The sequence below is a fragment of the Mobula birostris genome, chromosome X, assembly GCF_030028105.1.
Source record: "Mobula birostris isolate sMobBir1 chromosome X, sMobBir1.hap1, whole genome shotgun sequence".
Taxonomy (NCBI): domain Eukaryota; kingdom Metazoa; phylum Chordata; class Chondrichthyes; order Myliobatiformes; family Myliobatidae; genus Mobula; species Mobula birostris.
Window position 1 is genome coordinate 83,847,662 of NC_092402.1, and position 19,605 is coordinate 83,867,266.

Consider the following 19,605-nt stretch of genomic DNA (forward strand, 5'->3'; position numbering starts at 1 on the left):
GATGATTTTGTTTCAAACACAAAACTAAGCAAATGCATAAAGTTACCGAATGTAAAACAGAATCAGACAACATAGGGTCTGACAAAGGTGAACTGTCATGTCTAGAACTGCAAATCACAAAATTATCTGAATCACAATAGGTAAGACCATAAGACATAGGAGCAGAATTAGGCCATTCAGCCTGTCAAGTCTGCTCCGCTATTCAATTATGGCTGATCCCAGATCCCACTCAACTCCATGCACCTGCCTTCTTGCCATGTCCTTTGATGCCCTAGAAACTATAAACTTCTGCCTTAAGTATATCCATGGATTTGGCCTCCACTGCAGACTGTGGCAGAGCATTCCACAGATTCACTGCTCTCAGGCTGAAAAAAAATCCTCCTTACCTCTGTTCTAAAGGGTCGCCCCTCAATTCTGAGGCTGTGCCCTCTAGCTCTGGACACCCCCACCATAGGGAACATCCTCTCCACATCCACTCTATCTAGTCCTTTCAACATTCGGTAAATTTCAATGAGATCCCGCTGCGTGCTTCTAAGTTCCAGTGAGTACAGGCCCAAAGCTGCCAAACCTTCCTCATATTTTAACCCCTTCATTACTGGAATCATTCTCGTGAACCTCCTCTGGACTCTCTCCAATGACAACACACCCTTTCTGAGATATGGAGCCCAAAGCTGTTGACAATACTTCAAGTGTGGCCTGACTAGTGTCTTATAAAGGCTCAGCATTATAGAAACTACAGCACAGAAACAGGCCTTTTGGCCCTTCTTGGCTGTGCCGAACCATTTTCTGCCTAGTCCCACTGACCTGCACATGGACCATATCCCTCCATACACCTCCCATCCATGTATCTGTCCAATTTATTCTTAAATGTTAAAAAAGAACCCGCATTTACCATCTCGTCTGGCAGCTCATTCCATACTCTCACCACTCTCTGTGTGAAGAAGCCCCCCCTAATGTTCCCTTTAAACTTTTCCCCCGTCACCCTTAACCCATGTCCTCTGTTTTTTTTCTCCCCTTGCCTCAGTGGAAAAAGCCTGCTTGCATTCACTCTATCTATACCCATCATAATTTTATATACCTCTATCAAATCTTCCCTCATTCTTCTACGCTCCAGGGAATAAAGTCCTAACCTATTCAACCTTTCTCTGGAACTGAGTTTCTCAAGTCCTGGCAACTTCCTTGTAAACCTTCTCTGCACTCTTTCAACCTTATTTAATCTTTCCTGTAATTTGGTGACCAAAACTGAACACAATACTCCAGATTCGGCCTCACCAATGCCTTATACAACCTCATCATAACATTCCAGCTCTTATACTCAATACTTTGATTAATAAAGGCCAATGTACCAAAAGCTCTCTTTACGACCCTACCTACTTGTGACGCCACTTTTAGGGAATTTTGTATCTGTATTCCCAGATGCCTCTGTTATACTGCACTCCTCAGTGTCTTACCATTAACCCTGTATGTTCTACCTTGGTTTGTCCTTCTAACGTGCAATACCTCACGCTTGTCTGTATTAAACTCCATCTGCCATTTTTCAGCCCATTTTTCCAGCTGGTCCAAGTCCCTCTGCAGGCTCTGAAAACCTTCCTCACTGTCTACTACACCTCCAATCTTTGTATCATCAGCAAATTTGCTGATCCAATTTACCACATTATCATCCAGATCATTGATATAGATGACAAATAACAATGGACCCAGCACTGATCCCTGTGGCACACCACTAGTCACAGGCCTCCACTCTGAGAAGCAATTCTCTACCACCACTCTTTGGCTTCTTCCATTGAGCCAATGTCTAATCCAATTTACCACCTCTCCATGTATACCTAGCGACTGAATTTTCCTAACTAACCTCCCATGCGGGACCTTGTCAAAGGCCTTACTGAAATCCATGTAGACAATATCCATTGCCTTCCCTTCATCCACTTTCCTGGTAACCTCCTCGAAAAACTCCAACAGATTGGTCAAACATGACCTACCACGCACAAAGCCATGTTGACTCTCCCTAATAAGTCCCTGTCTATCCAAATACTTGTAGATTCTGTCTCTTAGTACTCCCTCCAATAACTTACCTACTACTGACATTAAACTCACAAGCCTATAATTTCCCGGATTACTTTTCGATCCTTTTTTAAACAACGGAACAACATGAGCCACTCTCCAATCCTCCGGCACCTCACCCGTAGACACCGACATTTTAAATATTTCTGCCAGGGCCCCTGCAATTTCAACACTAGTCTCCTTCAAGGTCTGAGGGAACACTCTGTCAGGTCCCGGGGATTTATCCACTTTAATTTTCCTCAAGACAGCAAGCACCTCCTCCTTTTCGATCTGTACAGTTTCCATGATCTCACTACTTGTTTCCCTTAACTCCATAGACTTCATGCCAGTTTCCTTAGTAAATACAGACGCAAAAAACCTATTTAAGATCTCCCCCATTTCCTTTGGTTCTGCACAAAGCCGACCACTCTGATCTTCAAGAGGACCAATTTTATCCCTTACAATCTTTTTGCTCTTAATATACCTGTAAAAGCTCTTTGGATTATCCTTCACTTTGACTGCCAAAGCAACCTCATGTCTTCTTTTAGCCCTCCTGATTACTTTCTTAAGTATTTTCTTGCACTTCTTATACTCCTCAAGCACCTGATTTACCCCCTGTTTCCTATACATTTCATACAACTCCCTCTTCTTCTTTATCAGAGTTGCAATATCCCTTGAGAACCAAGGTTCCTTATTCCTATTCAATTTGCCTTTAATCCTGACAGGAACATACAAACTCTGCACTCTCAAAATTTCCCCCTTGAAGGCTTCCCACCTACCAATCACATCTTTGCCAGAGAACAACCTGTCCCAATCCACGCTTTTTAGATCTTTCTCATTTCTTCAAATTTGGCCTTCTTCCAGTTCAAAACCTCAACCCTAGGACTAGATCTATTCTTGTCCATGATCAAATTAAAACTAATGGTGTTATGATCACTGGAACCAAAGTGCTCCCCTATACAGACTTCCGTCACTTGACCTAACTCATTTCCTAACAGGAGATCCAATATTGCATCCTCTCTAGTTGGTCCCTCTATATATTGATTTAGAATACTTTCCTGAACACATTTTACAAACTCTAAACCATCTAGACCCCTAACAGTATGAGAGTCCCAATCAATGTATGGAAAATTAAAATCCCCTACCACCACAACTTTATGTTTCCTGCAGTTGCCTGCTATCTCTCTGCAGATTTGCTCCTCCAAGTCCCGTTGACTATTGGGTGGTCTGTAATACAATCCCATTAATGTGGCCATACCTTTCCTGTTTCTCAGCTCCACCCATAAGAACTCAGTAGACAAGTCCTCTAATCTGTCCTGCCTGAGCAATGCTACTCCTCCACCTTTCATTCCTCTGCCTCGATCACATCTGAAACATCAGAACCCTGGAATATTAAGCTGCCAGTCCTGCCCCTCCTGTAGCCAAGTTTCACTAATTGCTATAACGTCATAATTCCATGTGTCAATCCACGCCCTCAACTCATCTGCCTTCCCCACAGTACTCCTAGCATTGAAATATATACACCTCAGAAGATTTTTACCACAACTCACAACTTTTCTATCAGCAGATTTGCTTGAACTTTTAACATCATTTATTTTCACCCCAGCCACACTGTCAGCTCTGGCACTCTGGTTCCCATCCTCCTGCAAATCTAGTTTAAAGCCTCCCCAATAGCACTAACAAACCTCCCTGAAAGGATATTGGTCCCCCTGTAGTTCAAGTGTAACCTGTCTCTCTTGTACAGGTCCCACCTGCCCCAGAAGAGGCCACTTGTTCATCCTCCAGAGCATCCTATTCCTACCCTCACTGGCACCTAGCACAGGTAGCAATCCTGAGATTACCACCCTCGAGGTCCTGCTTTTCAACTTCCTACCAAGCTCTCTATACTCACTCTCCAGGACCTCCTCACTCTTCCTTGCTATGTCATTGGTACCGATGTGCACCACGACATCTGGCTGGTCACCCTCCCACTTCAGAATGTCATGCAATGGATCAGAGACATCCTTGACCCTGGTACCCGGGAGGCAACAAACCATCCTGGATTCTCTGTCACGACCACAGAACCTCCTGTCTGTACCTCTAACTATCGAGTCCCCTATCACTACTGCTCTCCTCTTTTTCCACCCTCCCTTCTGCACTGCAGAGCCAGACCCAGTGCCAGAGATCCAGCTACTGCAGCTTGTCCCAGGTAAGTCATCCCCCCCCCAACAATATCCAATGCGGTATACTTGTTGAGGAGAATGGCCACAGGGGAACCCTGCTCTGCCTGCCCTTTCCTCTTCCCTCGCTTGACAGTGACCCAATTTCCTGTGCTCTGCTCCTTTGGTGTAACTACCTCCCTGTAGCTACTATCTATAATCTCCTCATTCTCCAGAATGATCCGCAGGTCATCCAGCTCCTGCTCCAGTTCCCTAACGCAGTTTGTCAGGAGCTGCAGCTGGATGCACTTTTTGCAGGTGTCGTTGTCAGGGACACCAGAGGGCTCCCTGACTTCCCACATCCTGCAAGAGGAACATTCCAACATCCTGCCTGGCATTCTCTCTGCACTAAACAATCTGAATAAAAAACTTACCGGAACCTACCCTGGCTTCTGCCTGTTCTCGCCGAAGCCTGTTGAGCCAAAGCCGTCCCACTCTGACTCAGTCCACTCCGACGATGGCCGCTGTATATGGTGGTCTGCTTTTAAACCTTGGCGCGCTACGTCACACGCCTGCGCAGTGCAGACCCTTCTCCCCGAGCAGTGTTTAGAAAAAAAAACGACTTTTTCTACCCGATTTCTTCACTCCCTTCTTCTCAGCTACTTGCTTCGACTCTTTGTTTATCTCCTTGTTTTTATATTCTACTCCCCTTGAAATAAATGCCAACATTGCATTTGCCTTCTTTATCACAGACTCAACCTGTAAAATAACCTTCTGGGGGGAGTCTTACACAAGCACTCCCAAGTCCCTCTGCACCTCTGATGTTTGAACCTTCTCCCCATTTAGATAATAGTCTGCACTATTGTTCCTTTTACCAAAATGCATTATCATATATTTCCCAACACTGTATTCCATCTGCCACCTTTTTGCCCATTCTTCCAATTTGTCTAAGTCCTGCTGCAATCACATTGCTTCCTCAACACTACCTACCCCTCCACCTATCTTCGTATCATCCACAAACTTTGTCACAAAGCCATCAATTCCATGATCCAAATTATTGACAAACAATGTGAAAAGTAGCTGTTCCAATACTGACCCCTGAGGAACACCACTAGTCACTGGCAGCCAATCAGAAAAGGCCTCTTTTATTCCCACTCGCTGCCTCCTGCCTGTCAGCCTCTGTCCATGCCAGCATCTCTCCTGTAACGACATCTGTAACATAGCTTTCCTGTGTCCAGTGTAAAACTGAAAATGGAGTTGGATACAGGGTCAATTTTGCCCATAGTTCCAGAGGCAGACAACAACAGACTGTTTTCTAAGATACCATTAGAGAAGACCTCAGTGACATTAAAGACTTAAAGAGGCAAAAAAGTGTCTCCCAAAGGAAAACTGAAAGCAAATGTGACATATGGAGGCCAGACACAACAGTTAGGGTTTTATGTATTGAATTGCAGCACTTTTCGAGTGGGAGTGATTGAGAAAAATCCAACTAGACTGGCACTCAATCAAAGCTCTCAGTGTGACATCAACAGGCAATGGCAGCCCAAATGTCAGCAGTAACCAGAGTCTGTCACAGCTGCTTAGTGCTAATGAGAAACGGAATGATAAACTCAAAGGCATGAAGGCTAGAATTGAACTGGATGAAACAGCAACACCAAGATTCCACAAAGCGCGTCCAGTACCTCACGCATAACGTCCTAAAGTAGATGCTGAAAGTACAGCTTGGAGGCATCTGGAATTCTCTCCAAGCTGAGTGGAGTGATTGGGCCATGCTCATTGTCCTGGTGATTCAGAAAGGGAAGGCTGGACCCATTCGCATATGTGGGGATTTCAAGATGAGCAGCAACCCAGTACTGAGTACTGTTCAGTATTCCCTGCCACGAATAGAAGACAGTTTTGCACCTTTGGCTGATGGGGAGAGGTTTTCAAAGACTGATTTGTCACAAGTCTATCTGCAAATGGAGATTAAGGAGTCAAGCAGGAAGTTCCTCGCAATCAACACTCACAAAGGACTGTTTCAGTATAATCGCCTCGTCTTTGGCATCACATCAACCCCAGCAATTTGGCAAAGAGCAATGGGCCAAGTGCTCCAAGGTAACCCAGGAACACAATGTTACCTTGATGATATCATTGTGACTGGCAAGAATGATGAAGAGCACCTGTAGAAGCTTGGTAAAGTGCTGACCAGGCTGAGTGAGTATAGTCTGCGCATAAAGAGAGAGAAATGTGAGTTTTTCAAGAATTAAATCTCATATTTTGAACATGTGACAAGGGCTTACATAAGTCACAAGAGAAGACTGAAGCAGTGCTACAGGCACCCAAACCAGAAAAATGTGTCACAACTCAGGTCATACTTGGATCTTGTAAACTACTACCACCAGTTTCTCCCAAGGATTCAACTGCAACAACCAACACAGCAACGCTTATTGTTTGTCTCGTCTTCCACTAATGGCCACTGAAGAAGAAAAGTCTTCATTCTGTGACCCAGCAGAGGTGCTCCACACAGCATTGGTGGACCAGTTGTCGATAACAAATTCAGAAATACAAAGAGGAACAAGGAATAACCCCACGTTGTTAAAAGTCTATGAAATCACCATGCAAGGATGGCCAGCTCATGGTAACTCTATGTTCCCAAAGTTCTCAGTGAGATGAGACCAACTGTCCATATGTCAAAGGACGCTGATGTGTGGATTTCGTGTTCCAGTTCCCTCTAAGCTCCACACCAGAGTGTTAGAGAATCTGCATGGACACCTGGGTGCAGTCAAGATGAAGAGTCTGGCCCCGAACTATGTGTGGTGGTCAGGAATAGATAAACAGATTGAAGGCTTGGGATCCAGGGAGGTTTGGCCAGGTGGATTCAGAATTGGCTTGCCTGCAGAAGGTAGAGGGTCATGATGGAGGGAGTACATTCAGAGTGGAGGATTGTGACTAGTCGTGCCCCACAAGGATCAGTTCTGGGACCTCTACTTTTTGAGATTTTTATTAATGACCTGGATATGGGGGTAGAAGGGTGGGTTGGCAAGTTTGCAGACGACACAAAGGTTGGTGGTGTTGTAGATAGTGTAGAGGATTGTCAAAGATTGCAGAGAGACATTGATAGGATACAGAAGTGGCAGATGGAGTTCAACCCGGAGAAGTGTGAGGTGGTACACTTTGGAAGGACAAACTCCAAGACAGGGTACAAAGTAAACAGCAAGATACTTGGTAGTGTGGAGGAGCAGAGGGATCTGGGGGTACATGTCCACAGATCCCTGAAAGTTGCCTCACAGGTGGATAGGGTAGTTAAGAAAGCTTATGGGGTGTTATCTTTCATAAGTCAAGGGATAGAGTTTAAGAGTCGCGATGTAATGATGCAGCTCTATAAAACTCTGGTTAGGCCACACTTGGAGTACTGTGTCCAGTTCTGGTCACCTCACTATAGGAAGGATGTGGAAGCATTGGAAAGGGTACAGAGGAGATTTAGCAGGATGCTGCCTGGTTTAGAGAGTATGCATTATGATCAGAGATTAAGGGAGCTAGGGCTTTACTCTTTGGAGAGAAGGAGGATGAGGGGAGACATGATAGAGGTGTACAAGATAATAAGAGGAATAGATAGAGTGGATAGTCAGCACCTCTTCCCCAGGGTACCACTGCTCAATACAAGAGGACATGGCTTTAAGGTAAGGGGGTGGGAAGTTTAAGGGGGATATTAGAGGAAGGTTTTTTACTCAGAGAGTGGTTGGTGCGTGGAATGTACTGCCTGAGTCAGTGGTGGAGGCAGATATACTAGTGAAGTTTAAGAGACAACTAGACAGGTATATGGAGGAATTTAAGGTGGGGGCTTATATGGGAGGCAGGGTTTGAGGGTCGGCACAACATTGTGGGCTGAAGGGCCTGTACTGTGCTGTACTATTCTATGTTTATGTTTATGTTTAAAAGCTGTTCGGGCTGCCAAATGCATCACCACAGGCACCATTACACTCATGGGAGTGGCTGTTAACACCTTGGCAATGAGTACATATTGACTTTGCTGGGTTATTACCTCACTTTTTTTAATATATAGTATTTCTGTTCTTTGCACGGTTTTTAATCTATTCAATATACGTATACTGTATAAAGTATACTGAGTAAGATTTATTTATTTATTATTACTATTATTATTTAGTTTTTTTCTTCTATATTATGTATTGCATTGAACTGCTGCTACTCAGTTAACAAATTTCACGTCATGTGTGATAATAAACCTGATTCTGATTCTATTCATGGACTCCACGTTTCTGATTGCTGCGGATGCTCATTCGAAGTGGCCGGAGGTCATACCAATGAAGTCACCACATCAGCAAAGACTGTCTCCACTCTGAGGACTATTTTCGCCAGAAATGGTTTACCTGAACAAATTGTGAATGACAACAGACCACAATACACGTCTGAAGAATTCTGACTGTTCATGAAGAAAAATGGCATCAAGTCATTTCAAGTCAGCTCCTCACCACCCAGCAACGAATGGGTTAGCTGAAAGGTTTATCCAAACCTTCAAGAAGTCCATTAAAGTGATGGACAAGGAGGACATTCCTCGACAGCACAGGATGGACAACTTTTCCTTTTTGTGTATCAGAACTCTGTTCATATGACAACAAATCAAACACCTGCAATACTGTTCATGAACAGGAATCTGAGATCTCACATAGACCTCTTGAAACCAGATCTACAGAGGGAAGTACAGAATTAACAGTTCACCAGTTGCCAAGTGAAGCAGCAAGGAGCTTCGAGATTGGACAGGAAATCCTAGCGCGTGAATACTGAGAAGAGAAGTGGACACCCGGTGGGATATCTACAAGAACTGGACCACTGATGTACACAGTGGATGTTAGAGATCAGGCATGGAGACATCATGTGGACCAGATACTGGATACTCAACTGAAGAACACACCTGAGTCGACTGCATCCAACAAGACAGACACATTACAATCACCAGACTTACCTCTCAGTGATGACTTACCTCTCACTATAGCAATGTGACACCGGAAACAGAGAACATTATCATTGACAAGACACCTGCCAAACCTGATGCCACTCCACAGGCCCAGAGACGCTATCCTGAAAGAAACAGAGCACCACCCAGAAGACTGAACCTTTAGAACTGTGAAGTTAGTGATGGACTGTCTCTGTGAAAGCAAGTTTATTTGGAATATGGATTTATGAAAGGGAAATTGAATGTTTTGTGCAGATACAGTTTTATGCTGCATTACTCTGAAGGGGAGGAAGTGTAAAGTATAGATCTATTTCTTTTAGAGCAATGACCCCCACACCCCCAGCACTAGGCACTGATCTGTTGTCTGTGCATGCTCTGTTGTCCCTCTCACTGCAATGTGAATACAACAATTCAAGCCATCTCTTGCATGCGTGCTTTTATTTGACACAACACTCACTTCCCAATCCTTCACTGTACATAGTTCTGTCAGCATTCTCATACTGTGCAAATACACTGATTGTAGGGGGCCTTAAGGGTGACTGTAGGTGAGATTTCTGAGATTAAGAGAGATGCTGTTTGTTTTTACGCAGAGAAAGACTGGTGGGTGCAGATACAAAGAGGTATTTTGGAGGTTCCTGAACAGGCACATAAATATGTGGAGAATGGAGGGATATGGACTATGTGCAGGCAGAAAAGATTAGGTGTTATTAGCTTAATTGGTTTCAGCTGAAGGGCCTGTTCCTGTGCTGTACTGTTCTATGTTCCATGTTTATCAATCTACAAGGGGTGTAGATATATGGATAATGTTGGACACAGGTATTGTTATTGTCTTTTGAAAGCTTAAAGAACTGATTATTTATGATAGGCCTCAATAAACCAGATTGAATGGAACATTGCAGCACTTAAATTAGTTGCTGTGTTTCCTGTCTCACAACATTGCCTAAATCACAAGAGTCACAAACAAGAGAAAATCTGTAGATGCTGGAAATCTGAGCAACACACACAAAATGCTGGAGGAACTCAACAGGCCAGGCAGCATCTATGGAAAAGAGTGCAGTTTACGTTTCAGTCCTGATGAAGGGTCTCGGCCCAAAACGTCAACTGTACTTATCTCCATAGATGCTGCCTGACCTGCTGAGTTCCTCCAGCATTTTTTGGGTGTAAACCACAAGAATACTTACTTTGTGTAAGGAAGTGGATATAAATGGGAACTTAATTTCACCCTTTACCAATTTATTGAAGTTCAGATTTTGCTAATCACAGATCAGAATATTGTACATAAAACTGAGTAAAATTGGAGTTCAGTTGTGATTCCACTGAATGCAGGAATATTGAGAGCAGGGATTTGTAGTTCCAATATAATACTGTAATCGGTAAACCAGTACATTCCAGCAGCGTTTAGCAAAGGCACCAAAGACAAAAATGAACAAAAGCAATCCCCAAATCTCTCTAGGAACAAAAACAGCAAACATATGTATTTTTCATCCTCGGTGAATATTACATCCTAAAACTGGGCAAATAACAGAATCCAAAATGGCCTAGGGATTCGTCCAGTCACAATCTATACATACTGAATGCTTCAATCTGCGTTCAATTATCCATCTTGTTCAGAGGAAAGGAAATTCATCATTTCTTGTGTATTTGTGTACATGAATTCTGATATGCTTTACTGACAGATGACTGCCTTCGGCATGGGAAAACAGATTTTCCTAATCAATGCAGTGACAAAATTCCAAGGAACCTCTTTTAACAGATCATTTAACTTGATTTTACTTAAAACAATCTCTACTCAAAGCAGCTGTTTCATCGGAACAAAGGGTCATGAAGTTTATTTTTGAGCTAGAAAGGTTTCCTTGGGACAATGGGTGATTAGCCACATGTTTTTTACCACAGAAGAACTGCAAGAAGTTTCACTTTGAGAAGTATTTACACGTTTAAGAAATATTTATTCTAATAGCAAATTTGGTGAATCTAATTAAAAATTGAGAGTCTGATCATACGTTATATTTTAAATGCTTCTCAAAAATGTGTTACATGGATATGAACATACGTAGGCAAGTTTTATCTCTATGTCACCTGTTTGACTCTTCATCCTGTTGACTTAAGATTTTGGGGAGAAATATTTATTGTTTTAAGCATATGTAAGTGAAGGTATTATTCTGTTTCATTTGCAGGTTGGATCTGTTCTAAACCATAGTTACAATACTGTATTTTTTCCCAAAAAAAAACACAAATAAAGGTATAAATGTTGTCACACAAGTGGTTACGAAAAATCTGCTCCATTTATTGCAAAAGGACTTTAATATGACTGAGGCAGGAAAATGAAAAAAATTGCAACATTCAACTCATGTTCTTTATTTATGAGGAGAGGAAAAGCAATCTATTTTCTTCTACAAAACTGGACCTTTCTCCAAGGATACTCGGCTGTTGCTAGTTACCTTTACACCAGCACCTTCTCTTGCTCCTCGTCTATGGTGCAGAATCAGCTCAGGGTCTAAAAGCAGTAAAAATCAATAACACTGGAAACACTTAGCAGGTTAGTTAGCATCTTCAGAGAGAACAGGTTATCACTACATGTATAGCTCTTCATCCAAACACGGAAAGTATAACTTTTATTTGCTACAGATGTAATTTTAATAGGACCATAGATGCTTGAAGCTGTGATCAACCTGCCAACCACTTTAAAGCTATCTATTATGCAACTAAAGCCTATTTAAGGAAGTTGTCTGAAGATCAAATTAGAAGACATTGCATTTCTCTGTGGCCAAATCCAATAAAGGCAGGTCTGCTCAGGAACATCTGTATAGGTGTGCCTTTGTTGACAAGAGTGGTACAAATGTAAGGCATAAATATAAACATAAATCTCACTTAACTCATATCCTTCCTCTCAATGTGTGCCATATTTGGGAAAATATATATTTTTTAATTTATTTGCTGTACCTTGAACTAATGATTTTTTAAATAGACTGACATTTGAACTTACTTTTATAAGGTCTCAGAATAAAACATCCTTGAAGAGGAATTTCCAGCAGGTGACAAGCCCCTGTTTTCACATGGTACCTTTGCCTCGAAAATTGGATTTGACCTTTTTAGTGTGCTCTAATACTGCTGCACATGATGGTCAGAGTTAAATCAGAACTCCAAATCAAATCATTAAACCAGCTAGAAGCAAGTGTACAACAGTATCAATTTGGTTTCTCCCTCAAAATTTGCATTAATCTTTTTGTGACAAGAGCATAATAATTGTAACATGGCTTCCACAACTTTGATGCACAGCACTTAGAAATATCATAAGCCTTAAAAGCACAATCTCCTTTCAGCCATTACCAGCATCACATTGGCCATTATGATTGGGGGCGGGGGGGGAGATAAGTCTATGCATTTGTGTACTTCTGTGCTATTGTCCTTAGTCTCAGCTACACTTCTTGAACAAGGGGTGACACGTTCAACTTATTCTTATGTCAGTGATTCAGATGACAGAATTAATGGCTTTGTGGCCAAGTTTGTGGATGATACAGAGATCGGTGGAGGGACAGGGAGTGTAGATGACAGAAGGGAGGCTACAGAAGGACTTAGACAGATCAGGAGAATGGGCAAAGAAGTGGCAGATGGAATACAGTGTCGGGAAGTGTATAGTCATGCATTTTGTTTAAAGGAATAAAGGCATAGTCTAATTTCTGAACTGGGAGAAAAGGCAGGATCAGAATCAGGTTTATTATCACCGGCAAGAGTCGTGAAATTTGTTTACTTAGCAGCAGCAGTTCAATGCAATATATAAGATAGACGAAAATAATAATAAATAAATAAATTACAGTATACGTATATTGAATAGATTAAAAAAAGTGTGCAAAAAACAGAAATACTGTATATTAAGAAAAGTGAGGTAGTGTCCAAGGGTTCAATGTCCATTTAGGAATCGGATGGCAGAGGGGAAGAAGCTGTTCCTGAATCGCTGAGTGTGTGTCTTCAGGCTTCTGTACCTCCTACCTGATGGTAACAGTGAGAGAAGGGCATGCCCTGGGTGCTGGAGGTCCTTAATAATGGACGCTGCCTTTCTGAGACACTGCTCCCTGAAGATGTCCTGGGTATTTTGTAGGCCAGTACCCAAGATGGAGCTGACTAAATTTACAACCCTCTGCAGCTTCTTTCGGTCCTGTGTAGTAGCCCCCCAGCCCCATACCAGACAGTGATGCAGCCTGTCAGAATGCTCTCCAAGGTACATCTATAGAAGTGTTTGAGTGTATTTGTTGACATACCAAATCTCTTCAAACTCTTAATAAAGTATAGCCACTGTCTTGCCTTCTTTATAACTGCATCGATATGTTGGGACCAGGTTAGATCCTCAGAGACCTTGACACCCAGGAACTTGAAGCTGCTCACTCTCTCCACTTCTGATCCCTCTATGAGGATTGGTATGTGTTTCTTTGTCTTACCCTTCCTGAAGTCCACAGTCAGCTCTTTCGTCTTACTGACACTGAGTTGTTGCTGTGACACCATTCCACTAGTTGGCATATCTCACTCCTGTACACTCTCTCGTCTCCATCTGAGATTCTACCAACAATGGTTGTATCAGCAGCAAATTTATAGATGATATTTGAGCTATGCCTAGCCACACAGTCATGGGTATAGAGAGAGTAGAGCAGTGGGCTAAGCATACACCCCTGAGGTGCACCAGTATTGATCGTCAGCGAGGAGGAGATGTTATCACCAATCTGCACAGATTGTGGTCTTCTGGTTAGGAAGTCGAGGATCCAATTACAGAGGGAGGTACAGAGACCCAGGTTCTGAAATTTCTCAATCAGGATTGTGGAAATCATGGTATTAAATGCTGAGCTATAGTCGATGAACAGCATCCTGATATAAGTGTTTGTGTTGTCTAGGTGGTGTAAAGCCGTGTGAAGAGCCATTGAGATTGCATCTGCCATTGATCTATTATGGTGATAGGCAAATTACAATGGGTCCAGGTCCTTGCTGAGGCAGGAGTTCAGTCTAGTCATGACCAACCTCTCAAAGCATTTCATCACTGTCGATGTGAGTGCTACCGGGTGACAGTCATTAAGGCAGTTCACGCTATTCTTCTTAGGCACTGGTATAGTTGTTGCCTTTTTGAAGCAAGTGGGAACTTCCGCCTGTAGCAGTGAGAGGTTGAAAATATCCTTGAATACTCCCGCCAGTTGGTTGGCACAGGTTTTCAGAGCCTTACCAGGTACTCCATCGGGACCTCCTGCCTTGTGAGGGTTCAATCTCTTTAAAGACAGCCTAACATTGGCCTCTGAGACAGAGATCACAGGGTCATCAGGTGCAGCAGGGTCTTCACAGCTGTAGTTATATTCTCCCTTTCAAAGCGGGCATAGAAGGCGTTGAGTTCAAAAATCCAAGGTGCAAAGGGACTTGGCAGTCCTCATGCAGGATTCCCTAAAGGTTAACTTGCAGGTTGAGTCAGTGATGAGGAGGGCAAATGCAGTATTAGCATTCATTTTGAAAGAACTAGAATATGAAAACAAAGATATAATGCTGAAGCTTTATAAGGCACTGCTGAGGCCTCACTTGGAGTATTAAGAGCAGTTTTGGGCCTCTTAACTCAGAAAGGATGTGCTGACATTGGAGGGGCTGAGAGGACGTTTACAAAGATGATCCCAGGAATTAAAGGTGTATCATATGAGCAACATTTGGTGGCTCAGGGCCTGAAGTCGCTGGAATTTAGAAGGATGAGAGGGGATCTCATTGAGTGAATGTGAATAGGATGTTTCATATAGTGGGGAAGTGTAGGACCAGAGAGGATAGCCTCTGAATAGAGGGGCATCCATTTAGAACAGAGATGAGGAGGAATTTCTTTAGCCAGAGAGTGGTGAATCTGTGGAATTCATTGCCACAGGTGGCCATGGAGGCCAAGTCATTGGGTGCATTACACAGAAAATTTGATAGTTTTTTTGATATGTTGGGGTGTGAAAGGTTACACTAGGGGAAAGCAGAAGAATGGGGTTTAGGGGGAAATGGATCAGCCATGATGAAATGGTGGAGCAGACTGGATGATCTGAATGGTCTAATTTTGCTCCTGTGTCTTATGATGTTATGGTCATAAAATCAGAATCGGAATCAGGTTTATTATCAGGTTATAACTTACAACAAGGAATATAAACAGTGCAAGAAGTGAGTAAATAGTGAGTTAGTGTTCATGGGTTCGCGGACTGTTCAGAAAACTGATGGTGGAGAGGAATAATCTGTTCCTAAAGGTTTCTTCGAGCTCCTGTAACTGCTCTCTAATGGTAGTAATGTCCTGGAAGGTGTCCTCAACGGTGGGGAGGCTAGTGCCCATGATGGAGTTGGCTGAATTTACAACCCTCTGCAGCTCTTTCTGATCCTGTACATTGGTGGCCCCATACCAGACAGTGATGTCACTAATCAAAACACTCTCCACAGTACATCTATAGAAATTTGCGGGAGACAAGTAAGACAAATTCCAACCGTCTCCCCGACACCTCTCATGGTTGAACCATTGTTGAATCCACTGTAAAAAAAACAGCATTCAGGGTGGTCACTGACTGGTGATTGAAGTGAGTGAGTCATAAACACCAAGACAGTGAAAATCAGGCAGAAACTGGGTATTCTGTTACAAGTGCATCAACTGTTTTCCACTCAAAACTTCTGCATCACTCACAAGACATTTCAGGAGCGCGAGGGTCCTGAAGAGTTGCAGTTACAACAAAATTCAGAAAGCTCAAGATCCGCACTGACAGAGTAGCCATCTTGATTGATGTCCCTGTCAAAATCCCTGAATATCTATCAGCAGAAAGAGCATGGACCACAACATCATGGATACCCCCACTGAATCGCCTTAAAAGTCATACACTAACTTGGAGCATTATCAATATTTTTTCACTATCACAGATTACAATTCTGGAATATGATTTCTACCACAATGACAAAAACATTATCACTATATATCCTACCGGAGTTTAAGAAAAATTTTCATCACATTTTCCCAGTACAGCTAGGAATTAGCAACAAATATGGCTTTTCTCTTAAAAACTACACCAAGAAGCAAAATATAGAAATAATATTAAGAAAAATGCAACTTCTATTAATCACTGCTCTACTTTAAAATCAATCCCTCTTTTGAATCAGCCTAATTACACAGCCCATTTATAATGTAGTTTCTTTCAGCTAATCATCTTTTAGTTCAGCTTAAATGTTCTGTGGAATCATCGAAAGACATAAACATATCCTCAAATTGACATAGCTAAAGATCAACTGGCAAGGGTTTGCAAGACCAGCCCAGTGCACTTCCAAGTATTGTTTGGAGACCTTCCACTGGACAATGAGTAGCCATAGGCAAAAAGTGGTGACCTGAATGCTCATTTATTCATTCAGCTGGTAAATTATGCCTTCAGTCACCAAATTCTGATGTTCAGTGCTCCTTGCAAAATATAACAGTGGGCACGCATGAATGTGTGGTGACACTTGCGGGCTGTCCTTGTTGTACAATCATTACTCCTGTACCTGGACTATTATTCATTCATTTTTTTTAAATAGTCCTACAACATAGAAACAGATTTTCAGTCTAACGTATTAATTACTCATCTGAACTAATCATATTTACCCACACTTGATCAATAATCTCCATGTCTTGTCTAGCATTGTTATGAGAGTACATATACTCAAAACTCCAGTTACTCTTGAAATGAAAAGAAAATTCTCCATAACTCCTCTAAGCGTGTTACTCCTTATCTTAAATCTATGCACTCTGATTATAGATACTTCTTCTACCATTCACTACCCATTCTAAACCCTTATCATTCATGGATGTTTATTTCTGCTTTGTTGTAAATATTTATGGTTTACAAAAATAATACTGGAGTTTTATTTCACCTTCAAGAATAAAACTAGCTTAAATAGGGTAAAATAAATAGGTTAGGCTTTGTAAATAAAGATCTCCCAATAATATTCACTCAGGAGAAAAACAAAGGCATCAAAGTGGAATAAAAGAGACAAAATAATTTTACTGAGTTAAAAATATGGATAACCAAAGAAAATACAAAGGAAATCATTTCTCTAAGTTTACAAGGTTAATAATTAGCTCAGGTTTGTGTCATATTTCCTCATTATGAACTGGCTGCATATGGTTTGTCAATATACATAATATCTGCAAATAATGCTGTCATGCCATCATAGGCATTTTCTCATCTTGCAACTTTACTGCATCCTAAGAGCTTTGAGCACCACCTTGTGGTGGAGTAATTTGTATCCAAGGAAACACTTAAAGTTATGCTGAATTCTAGTGGCCTTTTTTTGACAACAATTTAAAATTTGCTTTCAGGCATATGGAGATCACAAAAGCATATAGATTTGAGTGCAGTAAAACTTATTCATGTTGATTAATATTAATGAGGGAGTGAAAGAATGAGCATACATACCAATGACTTTAATTAGAACGTTGACCGTCTCCAGTTCAGTAGTATTTTTAATGTAAATCATGACTTCCATCTGATTGTATTATCTGTGAACTGTTCTTTAACTTATTAATAATTCAATTAGAATTTTCATCCTCTGAGGTAGTTACTGGTGTGACTGCAAGATAATGCCCACTTCTGCTGGCAAATGAAATTAATATTCAGGTGGATTTTTTTTTGAAAATCTTATTATTTTCTAATATGATTTGGTAAATTCTAATTAATATGTTTTTATATGGAAGTGCAGTAAGTTTTGATGGTGTTACAATTACGTTTGCCTTGGTCTTTATAATTATCTGTAAATATGCAGTATCACAGGAAGGGTAAGACTAAGGAACACATACCAATCCTCATACAGGGATGAGAAGTGGGGAGAGTGAGCAGTCTCAAGTTCCTTGGTGTCAGGATCTCTGAGGATCTAACCTGGTCCAAACATATCAATGCAGCTATAAAGAAGGCAGGACAGTGACTATCCTCTATCTTGGGTACTAGCCTACAAAGTACCCAGGACATCTTTAGGGAGTGGTGTCTCAGAAAGGCAGCGTCCATTATTAAGGACCTCCAGCACTCAGGGCATGCCCCTTTCTCACTGTTACCATCAGGTAGGAGATACAGAAGCCTGAAGGTACACACTCAGCGATTCAGGAACAGCTTCTTCCCCTCTGCAATCTGATTCCTAAATGGACATTGAGCCCGTAAACACCATCTTACTTTTTTAATATATATTATTTTGGTTTATGCATGATTTTAATCTATTCAATATATGTAAACTGTAAGTGTGTTATTTATTTATTATTATTATTATTTTATTTTATTTTTTTCCTTCTATATTATGTAATGCATTGAACGACTGTGGCTAAGTTAACAAATTTCATGACACATGCTGGTGACAATATATCTGATTCTGATTCTGACATAGTTAAGAGTTCTGTCCATTGACCTCTGGGACTTGAATTCAGTCCAGGCTGATGAAAGCCTTTTTCCCTGCAAATACATACAACACATTTTAGACTATTCATATTTTTGTTTGTGGTACAATTGAAATCATATCATCTTTAAATTGCGAGTATTGTGCAATCTCTTAAATGTGTTTGCTAGGCATATTGTTGGTAGATACCAGGAGAAATTGTATGCAATATAAAATCTACATTGTAGTTGATATGGGAGAACATGTAGCTGATACTGAAAGAATATAATAGAAAATGTTCTCTTGCCAACATGTTAGTATACAATAAACAAGTCAACAAGATTCAGTGAGTAATACATCAATGTAAATTTTCAGAGTAACTTTGCTTATTTCTAACAATGGTAACTAATCAATGTTTTATTAAACCAAATGTTGAGCAAGCAAATTGATGGTGCCATTCTTTATTCTCAAGTGCAGATAAAATAAGAAGCATTCCTGAAATTCACTCGATGACATTTTCAGTGAAGGGTTCAATTGAATTCAGGCAGAACTACAGTTACAGAGGAATACACATAGATTTGGCAATAATTATTTTTTGAGTCATAATGTTGACAGGTCATTTTTTCTTTATGGATAACCTGATGTCACTTCATCAATAAATCAAATAAGATCATCAAAAAATTAACCCCATATACTTTAGTTGAACCAAGACACTTACATTAAGAAACATATACTGAGCCACCATATGAATTTATGGATTTATCTTTGCAGTTTTTATCACATAGATGATTCTGAAACAAATTCATGAAAATATTAGAAATATGAAAAAGATGTGGACCATCTTTCACAAACAAGAAAAAATCTACAGATGCTGGAAATCTGAGCAACACACACTGCTAAAGGGTCTCGGCCCAAAATGTCAACTCTACGCTTTTCCATAGATGGTTCAGCGTTGTGTGTGGACCATCTTTCAAAAGCTTCAAACATGTATACAATATATGGAGTGATAGCATCAGTGAGTTCTTAGAAATTTATGAAATAGCTAGAAAAACACCAAACACTTCAAAGATTGAAGGTGATATGTTAAAATAGTTTGCAATGAAAACTGAGGCCAATTGA